We start from the raw sequence: 18,164 nt of genomic DNA, 5'->3' as shown, positions 1-18,164 counted from the left end.
CAGGTTTACTGTATCCCTCTGACCTTCTTGTTGATGATGAAACGCAGAAATTGCATCGGAATTAAATACAAAAGGCACAATGCCGACTTAAGTACAAGAAAACTGACTCTTCTTACTGTCTGTGTTTTGAACCAATCCTGTGACACTAGTTATAGATTCCGATGCTTCACTTCAGGTTTACTGTATCCCTCTGACCTTCTTGGTGACGATGAAACACAGAAATTGCATCAGAATTAAATACAAAAATCACAATGCCGACTTAAGTACATGAAGACTGACTCTTCTTACTGTCTATGTTTTGAACCTTTCCTGTGACACTAGTTATAGATTCCGATGCTTCACTTCAGGTTTACTGTATCCCTCTGAACTTCTTATTGACGATGAAACACAGAAATTGCATCGGAATTAAATACAAAAGTCACAATGCCGACTTAAGTACAAGAAAACTGACTCTACTTATGGTCTATGTTTATAACCATTCGTGTGACACTAGTTATAGATTCCGATGCTTCACATCAGGTTTACTCTATCCCTCTGACCTTCTTATTGACGATGAAACACAGAAATTGCATCGGAATTAAATACAAAAGGCACAATGCCAACTTAAGTACAAGTAAACTGACTCTTCCTACTGTCTATGTTTTGAACCATTCCTGTGACACCAATTATGGATTCCGATGCTTCACTTCAAGTTTAGTGTATCCCTCTGACCTTCTTATTGACGATGAAACACAGAAATTGCATCGGAATTAAATACAAAAGGCACAATGCCGAATTAAGTACAAGTAAACTGACTCTTCTAACTGTGTATGTTTTGAACCATTCCTGTGACACTAGTTATAGATTCCGATGCTTCACTTCAGGTTTACTGTGTCACTCTGACCTTCTTGTTGACGATGAAACACAGAAATATCACCGGAATTAATTACAAAATGCACAATGATGACTTAAGTACAAGAAAACTGACTTTTCTTAATGTCTATGTTTGAACCATTCCTCTGACACTAGTCATAGATTCCGATGCTTCACTTCAGGTTTACTGTATCCCTCCGACCTTCTTATTGACGATGAAACACAGAAATTTCATCGGAATTAAATACAAAAGGCACAATGATGACTTAAGTACAAGAAAACTGACTCTTCTTACTGTCTATGCTTTGAACCATTCCTGTGACACTAGTTATAGATTCCGATGCTTCACTTCAGGTTTACTGTATCCCTCTGACCTTCTTATTGACGATGAAACACAGAAATAGCATCGGAATTCAATAGATAAGGCACAATGCCGACTCAAGTACAAGAAGACTGGCTCTTCTTACTGTCTACGTTTTGAACCTTTCCTGTGAGACCGGTTTTAGATTCCAATGCTTCACTTCAGGTTTACTGTATCCCTTGGACCTCCTTATTGACGACGAAACACAGAAATTGCATCGGATTTAAATACATAGGCACAATGCCGACCTACGTACAAGAGAGCTAACTCTTCTTAGTGTCTATGTTTTGAACCATTCCTGTGCCACTAGTTATAGATTCCGATGCTTCACTTCAGGTTTACTGTATCCCTCCGACCTTCTTATTGACGACAAAACACAGAAATCGCATCGGAATTAAATACAAAAGGCACAATGCCGACTTAAGTACAAGAAAACTGACTCATCTTACTGTCTATGTTTTGAACCATTCTTGTGACATTAGTTATAGATTCCGATGCTTCTCTTCAGGATTACTGCATCCCTCTGACCTTCTTATTGACGATGAAACACAGAAATTGCATCGGAATTATATACAAAAGGCACAATGCCGACTTAAGTACAAGAAAACTGACTCTTCCTACTGTCTATGTTCTGAACCATTCCTGTGACACTAGTTATAGTTTCCGATGCTACACTCGGGTTTACTGTATCCCTCTGACCTTCTTATTGACGATGAATCACAGAAATTGCATCGTAATTAAATACAAAAGGCACAATGCCGACTTATGTACAAGAAGACTGATTCTTCTTACTGTTTATGTTTTGAACCATTAATGTGACACTAGTTTTAGATTCCGATGCTTCACTACAGATTTACTGTATCCCTCTGACCTTCTTATTTACGATGAAACAAAGAAATTGCATCGGAATTAAATACAAGAGGCACAATGCCGACTCAAGTACAAGAAGACTGGCTCTTGTTACTGTCTATGTTCTGAACCATTCCTGTGACACTAGTTATAGTTTCCGATGCTTCACTTCAGGTTTACTGTATCCCTCTGACCTTGTTATTGACGATGAAACACAGAAATAGCATCGGAATTCAATAGATAAGGCACAATGCCGACTCAAGTACAAGAAGACTGGCTCTTCTTACTGTCTACGTTTTGAACCTTTCCTGTGAGACCGGTTTTAGATTCCAATGCTTCACTTCAGGATTACTGTATCCCTTGGACCTTCTTATTGACGACGAAACACAGAAATCGCATCGGATTTAAATACAAAGGCACAATGCCGACCTACGTACAAAAGAACTGACTCTTCTTACTGTCTATGTTTTGAACCATTCCTGTGCCACTAGTTATAGATTCCGATGCTTCACTTCAGGTTTACTGTATCTCTCCGACCTTCTTAGTGACGATGAAACACAGAAATTGCATCGGAATTAAATAGAAAAGGCACAAAGCCAACTTAAGAACAAGAAAACTGACTCTTCTTGGTGTCTATGTTTTGAACCATTCCTGTGACACTAGTTATAGATTCCGATGCTTCACTTCAGGTTTACTGTATCCCTCTGACTTTCTTATTGACGATGAAACACGGAAATTGCATCGGAAATTAATACGATAGGCACAATGCCGACTTAAGTAAAAGAAGTCTGACACTTCTTACTGTCTATGTTTTGAACCATTCCTGTGACACTAGTTATAGATTCCGATGCTTCACTTCAGGTTTACTGTATCCCTCTGACCATCTTATTGACAATGAAACACAGAAATTGCATCGGAATTAAATACAAAAGGCACAAAGCCGACATAAGTACAAGAAAACTGACTCTTCTTAGTGTCTATGTTTTGAACCATTCCTGTGGCACTAGTTATAGTTTGCGATGCTTCACTTCAGGTTTACTGTATCCCTCTGACCTTGTTATTGACGATGAAACACAGAAATAGCATCAGAATTCAATAGATAAGGCACAATGCCGACTCAAGTACAAGAAGACTGGCTCTTCTTACTGTCTACGTTTTGAACCTTTCCTGTGAGACCGGTTTGAGATTCCAATGCTTCACTTCAGGTTTACTGTAGCCCTTGGACCTTCTTATTGACAACGAAACACAGAAATTGCATCGGATTTAAATACATAGGCACAATGCCGACCTACGTACAAGAGAGCTGACTCTTCTTACTGTCTATGGTTTGAACCATTCCTGTGCTACTAGTTATAGATTCCGATGCTTCACTTCAGGTTTACTGTATCCCTCCGACCTTCTTATTGACGACGAAACACAGAAATCGCATCGGAATTAAATACAAAAGGCACAATGCCGACTTAAGTACAAGAAAACTGACTCATCTTACTGTCTATGTTTTGAACCATTCTTGTGACATTAGTTATAGATTCCGATGCTTCTCTTTAGGATTACTGCATCCCTCTGACCTCCTTATTGGCGATGAAACACAGAAATCGCATCGGAATTAAATACAAAAGGCACAATGCCGACTTAAGTACAAGAAAACTGACTCATCTTACTGTCTATGTTTTGAACCATTCTTGTGACATTAGTTATGGATTCCGATGCTTCTCTTCAGGATCACTGCATGCCTCTGACCTTCTTATTGACGATGAAACACAGAAATTGCATCGGAATTATATACAAAAGGCACAATGCCGACTTAAGTACAAGAAAACTGACTCTTCCTACTGTCTACGTTTTGAACCATTCCTGTGACACTAGTTATAGTTTCCGATGCTACACTTCGGGTTTACTGTATCCCTCTGACCTTCTTATTGACGATGAAACACAGAAATTGCATCGGAATTAAATACAAAAGGCACAATGCCGACTCAAGTACAAGAAGACTGGCTCTTGTTACTGTCTATGATTTGAACCATTCCTGTGACACTAGTTATAGTTTCCGATGCTTCACTTCAGGTTTACTGTATCCCTCTGACCTTGTTATTGACGATGAAACACAGAAATAGCATCGCAATTCAATAGATAAGGCACAATGCCGACTCAAGTACAAGAAGACTGGCTCTTCTTACTGTCTACGCTTTGAACCTTTCCTGTGAGACCGGTTATAGATTCCAATGTTTCACTTCAGGCTTACAGTATCCCTTGGACCTTCTTATTGACGACGAAACACAGAAATTACATCGGATTTAAATACAAAGGCACAATGCCGGCCTACGTACAAAAGAACTGACTCTTCTTACTGTCTATGTTTTGAACCATTCCTGTGCCACTAGTTATAGATTCCGATGCTTCACTTCAGGTTTACTGTATCCCTCCGACCTTCTTAGTGACGATGAAACACAGAAATTGCATCGGAATTAAATTGAAAAGGCACAATTCCGACTTAAGAACAAGAAAACTGACTCTTCTTAGTGTCTATGTTTTGAACCATTCCTGTGACACTAGTTATAGATTCCGATGCTTCACTTCGGGTTTACTGTATCCCTCTGACTTTCTTATTGACGATGAAACACAGAAATTGCATCGGAAATTAATACGATAGGCACAATTCCGACTTGAGAACAAGAAAACTGACTCTTCTTAGTGTCTATGTTTTGAACCACTGCTGTGACACTAGTTATAGAATCCCATACTTCACTTCAGTTTTACTGTATCCCTCTGATCTTCTTATTGACGATGAAACACAGAAATTGCATCGGAATTAAATAGAAAAGGCACAATGCCGACTTAAGTACAAGAAAACTGACTCTTCTTACTGTCTATGTTTGAACCATTTCTGTGACACTAGTTATAGATTCCGATGCTTCACTTCAGGTTTACTATATCCCTCTGTCCTCCTTATTGACGATGAAACACAGAAATTGCATCGGAATTAAATAGAAAAGGCACAATGCCGACTTAAGTACAAGAAAACTGATTCTTCCTACTGTCTATGTTTTGAATTATTCCTGTGACACTAGTTATTGGTTCCGATGGTTCACTTCAGGTTTACTGTATCCCTCTGACATTCGTATTGACGATGAAACACAGAATTTGAATCAAAAAGAAATAGAAAAGGCACAATGCCGACTCAAGTACAAGAAAACTGACTCTTCTTACTGTCTATGTTTTAAACCATTCCTGTGACACTAGTTACAGATTCCGATGCTTCACTTCAGGTTTACTGTATCCCTCTGACCTCCTTATTGACGATGAAACACAGAAATTGCATCGGAAATTAATACAAAAGGCACAAAGCCGACTTAAGTACAAGAAAAACGGACTCTTCTTACTGTCTATGTTTGAACCATTTCTGTGACACTAGTTACAGACTCCGATGCTTCACTTCAGGTTTACTGTATCCATCTGACCTTCTTATTGACGATGAAACACAGAAATTGCATCGGAATTAAATAGAAAACGCACAATTCCGACTTAAGAACAAGAAAACTGACTCTTCTTAGTGTCTATGTTTTGAACCATTCCTGTGACACTAGTTATAGATACCGATGCTTCACTTCAGGTTTACTGTATCCCTCTGACTTTCTTATTGACGATGAAACACAGAAATTGCATCGGAAATTAATACGATAGGCACAATTCCGACTTAAGAACAAGAAAACTGACTCTTCTTAGTGTCTGTGTTTTGAACCACTGCTGTGACACTAGTTATAGAATCCCATACTTCACTTCAGTTTTACTGTATCCCTCTGACCTTCTTGTTGACGATGAAACAGAGAAATTGCATCGGAATTAAATAGAAACGGCACAATGCCGACTTAACTACAAGAAAACTGACTCTTCTTACTGTCTATGCTTTGAACCATTTCTGTGACACTAGTTACAGATTCCGATGCTTCACTTCAGGTTTACTATATCCCTCTGACCTCCTTATTGACGATGAAACACAGAAATTGCATCGGAATTAAATAGAAAATGCACAATGCCGACTTAAGTACAAGAAAACTGACTCTTCCTACTGTCTATATTTTGAATTATTCCTGTGACACTAGTTATACGTTCCGATGGTTCACTTCAGGTTTACTGTATCCCTCTGACATTCGTATTGACGATGAAACACAGAATTTGAATCAAAAAGAAATACAAAAGGCACAAAGCCGACTTAAGTACAAGAAAACTGACTCTTCTTACTGTCTATGATTTGAACCATTCCTGTGACACTAGTTATAGATTCCGATGCTTCACTTCAGGTTTACTGTATCCATCTGACCTTCTTATTGACGATGAAACACAGAAATGGCATCGGAAATAAATCCAAAAGGCACAATGCCGACTCAAGTACAAGAGGGCTGGCTCTTTTTACTGTCTATGTTTTGAACCATTCCTGTGACACTATTTATAGATTCCGATGTTTCACTTCAGGTTTACTGTATCCCTCTGACCTTCGTATTGACGATGGAACACAGAAATTGCATGGTATTTAAATAGAAAAGGCACAATGCCGACTTAAGTACAAGAAAACTGACTCTTCTTACTGTCTATGATTTGAACCATTCCTGTGACACTAGTTATAGATTCCGATACTTCACTTCAGATTTACTGTATCCCTTTGACCCTCTTATTGACGATGTAACACAGATATTGCATTGGAATTAAATACAAAAGGCACAATGCCGACTTAAGTACAAGAAAACTGACTCTTCTTACTGTCTATGGTTTGAACCATTCCTGTGACACTAGTTGTAGTTTCCGATGCTTCACTTCAGATTTACTGTATCCCTCTGACCTCCTTATTGACGATGAAACACAGTAATTGCATCGGAATTCAATAGAAAAGACACAATGCCGACTCAGGTACAAGATGACTGGCTCTTCTTACTGTCTACGTTTTGAACCTTTCCTGTGAGACCGGTTTTAGATTCCGATGCTTCACTTCAGGTTTACTGTATCTCTTGGACTTTCTTATTGACGACGAAACACAGAAATTGCATCGGAATTAAATACAAAAGGCACAATGCCGACCTAAGTTGAAGAAAACTGACTCTTCTTACTGTCTATGTTTTGAACCATTCCTGTGACACTAGTTTTAGATTCCGATGCTTCACTTCAGGTTTACTGTATCCCTCTGACTTTCTTATTGACAATGAAACACAGAAATTGCATCGGAATTAAATACAATAGGCACAATGCTGACTTAAGTACAAGAAAACTGACTCTTCTTACTGTCTATGATTTGAACCATTCCTGTGACACTAGTTATAGATTTCGATACTTCACTTCAGGTATACTGTATCCCTCTGACCTTCTTATTGACGATGAAACACAGAAACTGCATCGGAATTAAATACAAAAATCACAATGCCGACTTAAGTACAAGGAAACTGACTCTTCTTACTGACTACGTTTTGAACCATTCCTGTGACACTAGTTATAGATTCAGATGCTTCACTTCATGTTTACTGTATAACTCTGACCTTCTTATTGACGATGAAACACAGAAATTGCATCGGAATTAAATAGAAAACGCACAATGCCGACTCAAGTACAAGAAGGCTGGCTCATCATACTGTCTATGTTTTGAACCATTCCTGTGACACTAGTTATTGATTCCGTTGCTTCACTTCAGGTTTACTGTATCCCTCTGACCTTCTTATTGACGATGAAACTCAGAAATTGCATGGGAATTAAATAGAAAAGGCACAATTCCGACTTAAGAACAAGAAAACTGACTCTTCTTAGTGTCTATGTTTTGAACCATTCCTGTGACACTAGTTATAGATTCCGATGCTTCACTTCAGGTTTACTGTATCCCTCCGACCTTCTTAGTGACGATGAAACACAGAAATTGCATCGGAATTAAATACAAAAGGCACAATGCCGACTTATGTAAAAGAAGACTGATTCTTCTTACTGTTTATGTTTTGAACCATTCCTGTGACACTAGTTTTATATTCCGATGCTTCACTACAGGTTTACTGTATCCCTCTGACCTTCTTATTGACGATGAAACACAGAAATTGCATCGGAATTAAATACAAAAAGCACAATGCCGACTCAAGTACAAGAAGACTGGCTCTTGTTACTGTCTATGTTTTGAAACAATCCTGTGGCACTAGTTATAGATTCCGATGTTTCACTTCAGGTTCACTGTATCCCTCCGACCTCCTTATTGACGATAAAACACAGAAATTGCATCGGAATTAAATACAAAAGGCACAATGCCGACTCAAGTACAAGAAATCTGGCTCATCTTACTGTCTATGTTTTGAACCATTCCTGTGGCATTAGTTATAGATTCCGTTGCTTCACCTCAGGTTTACTGTATCCCTCTGACTTTTTTATTGACGATGAAACACAGAAATTGCATCGAAATTAAATAGAAAAGGCACAATGCCGACTTAAGCACAAGAAAACTGACTCTTCCTACTGTCTATGTTTTGAACAATTCCTGTGACACTAGTTATAGTTTCCGATGCTTCACTTCAGGTTTACTGCATCCCTCTGACCTTCTTATTGACGATGAAACACAGAAATTGCATCGGAATTAATTACAAAAGGCACATTGCCGACTTAAGTACAAGAAAACTGACTCTACTTACTGTCTATGTTTTGAACCATTTCTGTGACACTAGTTATAGATTCAGATGCTTCACTTCAGGTTTACTATATCCCTCTGACATCCTTATTGACGATGAAACACAGAAATTGCATCGGAATTAAATAGAAAAGACACAATTCCGACTTAAGTACAAGAAAACTGACTCTTCCTACTGTCTATGTTTTGAACCATTCCCGTGACACTAGTTATAGGTTCCGATGGTTCACTTCAGGTTTACTGTATCCCTCTGACATTCGTATTGGCGATGAAACACAGAATTTGAATCAAAAAGAAATAGAAAAAGCACAATGCCGACTTAAGTACAAGATAACTGACTCTTCTTACTGTCTATGTTTTGAACCATTTCTGTGACACTAGTTACAGATTCCGATGCTTCACTTCAGGTTTACTGTATCCCTCTGACCCTCTTATTGACTATGAAACACAGAAAGTGCATCGGAATTAAATACAAAAGGCACAATGCCGACTTAAGTACAAGAAAACTGACTCTTCTTACTGTCTACGTTTTGAACCTTTCCTGTGAGACCGGTTTTAGATTCCGATGCTTCACTTCAGGTTTACTGTATCCCTTGGACTCTCTTACTGACGACGACACAGTAATTGCATCGGAATTAAATACAAAAGGCACAATGCCGACCTAAGTAGAAGAAAACTGACTCTTCTTACTGTCTATGATTTGAACCATTCCTGTGACACTAGTTATAGATTCCGATGCTTCACTTCAGGTTTACTGTATCCCTCTGACTTTCTTATTGACGATGAAACACAGAAATAGCATCGGAATTAAATACAATAGGCACAATGCTGACTTAAGTACAAGAAGACCGACTCTCCTTACTGTCTATGTTTTGAACCCTTCCTGTGACACTAGTTGTAGATTCCGATGCTTCACGTCAGGTTTACTGTATCCCTCTGACCCTCTTATTGACTATGAAACACAGAAATTGCATCGGAATTAAATACAAAAGGCACAATGCCGACTTAAGTACAAGAAAACTGACTCTTCTTACTGTCTATGATTTGAACCATTCCTGTGACACTAGTTGTAGATTCCGATACTTCACTTCAGGTTTACTGTATCCCTCTGAGCTTCTTATTGACGATGAAACACAGAAATTGCATCGGAATTAAATACCAAAATCACAATGCCGACTTAAGTACAAGGAAACTGACTCTTATTACTGTCTATGTTGTGAACCATTCCTGTGACGTTAGTTATAGATTCCGATGCTTCACTTCAGGTTTACTGTATCCCTCTGACTTTCTTATTGACGAGGAAAGACAGAAATTGCATCGGAATTAAATACAAAAGGCACAATGCCGACTCAAGTACAAGAAGACTGGCTCTTCTTACTGTCTACGTTTTGAACCTTTCCTGTGCGACCGGTTTTAGATTCCGATGCTTCACCACAGGTTTACTGTATCCCTTGGACCTTCTTATTGCCGACGAAACACAGAAAATGCATCGGAATTAAATACAAAAGGCACAATGCCGACCTAAGTGCAAGAAAACTGACTCTTCTTACTGTCTATGTTTTGAACCCTTCCTGTGACACTAGTTGTAGATTCCGATGCTTCACGTCAGGTTTACTGTATCCCTCTGACCCTCTTATTGACTATGAAACACAGAAATTGCATCGGAATTAAATACAAAAGGCACAATGCCGACTTAAGTACAAGAAAGCTAACTCTTCTTACTGTCTATGTTTTGAACCATTCCTGTGACACTCGTTATAGATTCCGATGCTTCACTTCAGGTTTACTGTATCCCTCTGACCTTCTTATTGACGATTAGACACAGAAATTGCATCGGAACTAAATACAAAAGGCACAATGCCGACTAAAGTACAAGAAGACTGGCTCATCTTACTGTCTATGTTTGGAACCATTCCTGTGACACTAGTTCTAGATTCCGTTGCTACACTTCAGGTTTACTGTATGCCTCTGTCCATCTTATTGACGATGAAACACAGAAATTAAATCGGAATTAAATAGAAAAGGCACAAGGCCGACTTAAGTACAAGAAAACTGACTCTTCCTACTGTCTATGCTTTGAACCATTTCTGTGACACTAGTTATAGATTCCGATGCTTCACTTCAGATTTACTGTATCCCTCTGACCTCCTTATTGACGATGAAACACAGAAATTGCATCGGAATCAAATAGAAAAGTCACAAAGCTGATTTAAGTACAAAAAAACTGACTCTTCTTACTGTCTATGATTTGAACCATTCCTGTGACACTAGTTATAGATTCCGATGGTTCACTTCAGGATTACTGTATCCCTCTGACATTCTTATTGACGATGAAACACAGACATTGCATCGGAATTAAATAGAAAAGGCACAATGCTGATTCAAGTACAACAAAACAGACTCTTCTTATTGTCTATGTTTTGATCCATTACTGTGACACTAGTTACAGATTCCGAAGCTTCACTTCTGGTTTACTGTATCCCTCTGACCTTCTTATTGACGATGAAACACAGAAATTGCTTCGGAATTAAATAGAAAAAGCACAATGCCGACTGAAGTACAAGAAAACTGACTCTTCTTACTGTCTATGTTTTGAACCATTTCTGTGACACTAGTTATAGATTCCAATGCTTAACTTCAGGTTTACTGTATCCCTTGGACCTACTTATTGACGACGAAACACAGAAATTGCATCGGAATTAAATACAAAAGTAACAATGCCGTCTCAAGTACAAGAAGACTGGCTTTTCTTCCTGTCTATGTTTCGAACCATTCCTGTGACACTAGTTGTAGATTCCGATGCTTCACTTCAGGTTCACTGTATCCCTCTGACCTCCTTATTGACGATGAAGCACAGAAATTGCATCGGAATTAAATACAAAACTCACAATGCCGACTCAAGTACAAGAGGACTGGCTTTTCTTACTGTCTATGCGTTGAACCTTTCCTGTGAGACCGGTTTTAGATTGCGATGCTTAACATCAGGTTTACTGTATCCCTTGGACCTTCTTATTGACGATGAAACACAGAAATTGCATCGGAATTAAATACAAATGGCACAATGCCGACTCAAGTACAAGAAGACTGGCTTTTGTTTCTGTCTATGTCTTGAACCATTCCTGTGACACTAGTTATAGATTCCGATGATTCACTTCAGGATCACTGTATCCCTCTGACCGTCTTATTGACGATGAAACACAGATATTGCATCGGAATTAAATAGAACAGGCACAATGCCGACCTAAGTACAAGAGGACTGGCTCTTCTTACTGTCTATGCTTTGAACCTTTCCTTTGAGACCGATTTTAGATTCTTATGCTTCACTTCAGGTTTTCTGTATCCCTTGGACCTTCTTATTGACGACGAAACACAGAAATTGCATTGGAATTAAATAGAAAAGGCACAATGCCGACTTAAAAACAAAAAGAGTAACTCTTCTTACTGTCTATGCTTTGAACCATTCCTGTGACACTAGTTACAGATTACGATGCTTCACTTCGGGTTCACTATATCCCTCTGACCTTCTTATTGATGATGGAACACAGAAATTGCATCGGAATTAAATAGAAAAGGCACAATGACGACTCAAGTACATGAAAACTGACTCTTCTTACTGTCTATGCTTTAAACCATTCCTGTGACACTAGTTATAGATTCCGATGCTTCACTTCAGGTTTACTGTATCCCTCTGACCTTCTTAATGACGATGAAACACAGAAACTGCATCGGAATTATATACAAAAGGCACAATGCCAACTCAAGTACATGAGGACCGGCCCTTCTTACTGTCTATGTTTTGAGCCCTTCCTGTGAGACCGGTTTTAGATTCCGATGTTTCACTTCAGGTTTACTGTATCCCTTGCACCTTCTCATTGACGACGAAACACAGAAATTGCATTGGAATTAAATAGAAAAGGCACAATGCCGACTTCAGTACAAGAAGACTGACTCTTCCTACTGTCTACGTTTTGAACCATTCCTGTGACACTAGTTTTAGATTCCGATGCTTCACTTGAGGTTTACTGTATCCCCCTGACCTCCTTATTGACGTTGAAACACAGAATTTGAATCGGAATTAAATAGAAAAGGCACAATGCCGACTGAAGTACAAGACAACTGACTCTTCTTACTGTCTATGTTTTGGACCACTCCTGTGAAACTAGTTATAGATTCCGTTGCTTCACTTCAGGTTTACTGTATCCCTCTGACCTTCTTGGTGATGATGAAACACAGAAATTGCATCGGATGTAAATAGAAAAGGCACAATGCCGACTTAAGTACAAGACAACTGACTCTTCTTACTGTCTATGCTTTGAACCATTCCTGTGACACTAGTTATAGATTCCGATGCTTCACTTCATGTTTACTGTATCCCTCTGACCTTCTTATTGACGATGAAACAAATAAATTGCATCGGAATTATATGCAAAAGGCACAATGCCGACTCAAGTAAAAGAGGACTGGCTCTTCCTACTGTCTATATTTTGAACCTCTCCTGTGAGACCGGTTTTAGATTCCAACGCTTCACTTCAGGTTTACTGTATCCCTTATCCCTTCTTATCGACGACGAAACACAGAAACTGCATCGGAATTATATAGAAAAGTCACAATGCCGACTTACGTACAAGAAGACTGACTCTTCTTACTGCCTACGTTTTGAACCATTCCTGTGACACTAGTTATAGATTCCGATGCTTCACTTCAGGTTTACTGTATCCCTCTGACCTCCTTATTGAAGATGAAACACCAAATTGCATCGTAATTAAATAGAAAAGGCACAATGCTGACTGAAGTACAAGACAACTGACTCTTCTTACTGTCTGTTCTTTGAACCATTCCTGTGACACTAGTTATAGATTCCGATGCTTCACTACAGGTTTACTGTATCCCTCTGACCCCCGTATTGACGATGAAACACAGAAATTGCATCGGAATTAAATAGAAAAGGCACAATGCCGACTTAAGTACAAGACAACTGACCCTTCTTACTGTCTATGTTTTGAACCATTCCTGTGAAGCTAGTTACAGATTCCGATGCTTCACTTCAGGTTTACTGTATCTCTCTGACCCTCTTATTGACGATGAAACGCAGAAATTGCATCGGAATTAAATACAAAACACACAATGCCGACTTAAGTACAAGATAACTGACTCTTCTTACTGTCTTTGTTTTGAACCATTCCTGAGACAGTAGTTATAAATTCCGATGCTTCACTTCGGGTTTACTGTATCCCTCTGACCTTCTTATTGACGATGAAACACAGAAATTGCATCGGAATGATATACAAAAAGCACAGTGCCGACTCAAGTACAAGAGGACTGGCTCTTCTTACTGTCTATGTTTTGAACCTTTCCTGTGAGACCGGTTTTTGATTCCGACGCTTCACTTCAGGTTCACTGTATCCCTTGGACCCCATTATTGACGATGAAACACAGAAATTGCATTGGAATTAAATAGAAAAGGCACAATGCTGACTTAAGTACAAGAAAACTAACTCTTCTTACTGTCTATGATTTGAACCATTCCTGTGACACTAGTTATAGATTCCGATGGTTCACTTCAGGTTTACTGTATCCCTCTGACATGCTTATTGACGATGAAACACAGACATTGCATCGGAATTAAATAGAAAAGACACAATGCCGATTCAAGTACAAGAAAACTGACTCTTCTTACTGTCTATGTTTTGAACCATTTCTGTGACACTAGTTATAGATTCCAATGCTTCACTTCAGGTTTAGTGTATCCCTCTGACCTCCTTATTGACGATGAAACACAGAAATTGAATCGGAAATAAATACAAAAGGCACAATGCCGACTCAAGTACAAGATGGCTGGCTCTTCTTACTGTCTATGTTTTAAACCATTCCTCTGACACTAGTTATAAATTCCGATGCTTCACTTCAGGTTTACTGTATCGCTCTGACATTCTTATTGACGATGAAACACAGAAATTGCATCGGAATTAAATAGAAAAGGCACAATGCCGACTCAAGTACAAGAAAACTGACTCTTCTTACTGTCTATGTTTTGAAGCATTCCTGTGACACTAGTTATAGATTCCGATGCTTCACTTCAGTTTTTCTGTATCCCTCTGACCGTCTTATTGACGATGAAACACAGAAATTGCGTCGGAATTAAATACAAAAAGCACAATGCCGACTCAAGTGTAAGAGGACTGGCTCTTCTTACTGTCTATGTTTTGAACCTTTCCTGTGAGACCGGTTTTAGATTGCGATGCTTCACTTCAGGTTTACTGTATCCCTTGGACCTTCTTATTGACGACGAAACACAGAAATTGCATCGGAATTAAATACAAAAGGCACAATGCCTACTCAAGTACAAGAAGACTGGCTTTTCTTTCTGTATATGTTTTGAACCATTCCTGTGACACTAGTTATAGATTCCGATGATTCACTTCAGGTTCACTGTATCCCTCTGACCTCCTTATTGACGATGACACACAGAAATTGCATCGGAATTAAATGCAAAAGGCACAATGCCGACTCAAGTACAAGAAGGCTGGCTCATCTTACTGTCTATCTTTCGAACCATTCCTGTGACACTAGTTATAGATTCCGTTGCTACACTTCAGGATTACTGTATCCCTCTGACCTTCTTATTGACGATGAAACACAGAAATTGCATCAGAATTAAATAGAACAGGCACAATGCCGACTTACGTACAAGAGGACTGGCTCTTCTTACTGTCTATGTTTTGAACCTTTCCTTTGAGACCGATTTTAGATTCTGATGCTTCACTTCAGTTTTACTGTATCCCTTGGACCTTCTTATTGACGACGAAACACAGAAATTGCATTGGAATTAAATAGAAATGGCACAATGCCGACTTAAAAACAAGAAGACTGACTCTTCTTACTGTCTATGTTTTGAACCATTCCTGTGACACTAGTTACAGATTCCGATGCTTCACTTCAGGTTTACTGTATCCCTCTGACCTTCTTATTGACGATGAAACACAGAAATTGCATCGGAATTAAATAGAAAAGGCACAATGACGACTCAAGTACATGAAATCTGACTTTTCTTACTGTCTATGTATTGAACCATTTCTGTGACACTAGTTACAGATTCCGATGCTTCACTTCAGGTTTACTGTATCCATCTGACCTTCTTATTGACGATGAATCACAGAAATTACATCGGAAATAAATCCAAAAGGCACAATGCCGACTCAAGTACAAGAAGGCTGGCTCTTTTTACTGTCTATGTTTTGAACCATTCCTGTGACACTAGTTATAGATTGCGATGCTACACTTCAGGTTTACTGTATCCCTCTGACCTTCGTATTGACGATGGAACACAGAAATTGCATCGTATTTAAATAGAAAAGGCACAATGCCGACTTAAGTACAAGAAAACTGACTCTTCTTACTGTATATGATTTGAACCATTCCTGTGACACTAGTTATAGATTCCGATACTTCACTTCAGGTTTACTGTATCCATCTGACCTTCATATTGACGATGAAACACAGAAATTGCATCGGAAATAAATCCAAAAGGCACAATGCCGACTCAAGTGCAAGAAGGCTGGCTCTTTTTACTGTCTATGTTTTGAACCTTTCCTGTGACACTAGTTATAGTTTCCGATGCTTCACTTCATGTTTACTGTATCCCTTGGACTTTCTTATTGACGACGACACAGTAATTGCATCGGAATTAAATACAAAAGGCACAATGCCGACCTATGTAGAAGAAAACTGACTCTTCTTACTGTCTATGATTTGAACCATTCCTGTGACACTAGTTATAGGTTCCGATGCTTCACTTCAGGTTTACTGTATCCCTCTGACTTTCTTATTGACGATAAAACACAGAAATTGCATCGGAATTAAATAGAAAAGGCACAATGCCGACTCAAGTACTAGAGGACTGGCTCTTCTTACTGTCTATGTTTTGAACCTTTCCTGTGAAACCGGTTTTAGATTGCGATGCTTCACTTCAGGTTTACTGTATCCCTTGGACCTACTTATTGACGACGAAACACAGAAATTGCATCGGAATTAAATACAAAAGTAACAATGCCGTCTCAAGTACAAGAAGACTGGCTTTTCTTTCTGTCTATGTTTCGAACCATTCCTGTGACACTAGTTGTAGATTCCGATGCTTCACTTCAGGTTCACTGTATCCCTCTGACCTCCTTATTGACGATGACACACATAAATTGCAACGCAATGAAATACAAAAGCCACAATGCCGACTCAAGTACAAGAAGGCAGGCTCTTCTTATTGTCTATATTTTGAACCATTTCTGTGACACTAGTTATAGATTCCGATGGTTCACTTCAGGTTTACTGTATCCCTCTGACTTTCTTATTGACGATGAAACACAGACATAGCATCGGAATTATATACAAAACGCACAATGAAGACTCAAGTAAAAGAGGACTAGCTCTTCTTACTGTCTATGTTTTGAAAATTTCCTGTGAGACCGGTTTTAGATTCCGACGCTTCACTTCAGGTTTACTGTATCCCTTGGACCTCCTTATTGACGATGAAACACAGAAATTGGATCGGAATTAAATAGAAAAGGCACAAAGCTGACTTAAGTACAAGAAAACTGACTCTTCTTACTGTCCATGTTTTGAACCATTCCTGTGACACTAGTTACAGATTCCGATGCTTCACTTCAGGTTTACTGTATCCCTCTGACCTTCCTATTGACGATGAAACACAGAAATTGCATCAGAAATAAATAGAAAAGGCACAATACCGACTTAAGTACAAGAAAACTGACTCTTCTTACTGTCTATGTTTTGAACCATTTCTGTGATACTAGTTATAGATTCCGATGCCTCACTTCAGGTTTACTGTATCCCACTGACCTCCTTATTGACGATGAAACACAGAAATTGTATCGGAAATAAATACAAAAGGCGCAATGCCGACTCAAGTACAAGAAGGCTGGCTCTTCTTACTGTCTATGTTTTAAACCATTCCTCTGACACTAGTTATAGATTCCGATGCTTCACTTCAGGTTTACTGTATCCCTCTGACATTCTTATTGACGATGAAACACCTAAATTGTATCGGAATTGAATAGTAAAGGCACAATGCCGACTCAAGTACAAGAAAACTGACTCTTCTTACTGTCTATGTTTTGAACCATTCCTGTGACACTAGTTATAGATTCCGATGCTCCCCTTCAGGTTTTCTGTATCCCTCTGACCTTCTTATTGACGATGAAGCACAGAAATTGCATCGGAATTAAATACAAAACTCACAATGCCGACTCAAGTACAAGAGGACTGGCTCTTCTTACTGTCTATGTTTTGAACCTTTCCTGTGAGACCGGTTTTAGATTGCGATGCTTCACTTCAGGTTTACTGTATCCCTTGGACCTTCTTATTGACGATGAAACACAGAAATTGCATCGGAATTAAATACAAAAGGCACAATGCCGACTCAAGTACAAGAAGACTGGCTTTTCTTTC

The sequence above is a fragment of the Schistocerca serialis genome, unplaced genomic scaffold (genome assembly GCF_023864345.2).
Source record: "Schistocerca serialis cubense isolate TAMUIC-IGC-003099 unplaced genomic scaffold, iqSchSeri2.2 HiC_scaffold_1362, whole genome shotgun sequence".
Taxonomy (NCBI): Eukaryota; Metazoa; Arthropoda; class Insecta; order Orthoptera; family Acrididae; genus Schistocerca; species Schistocerca serialis.
The sequence above is the reverse complement of the archived record's forward strand: the minus strand, read 5'-3'. Positions refer to the sequence as shown.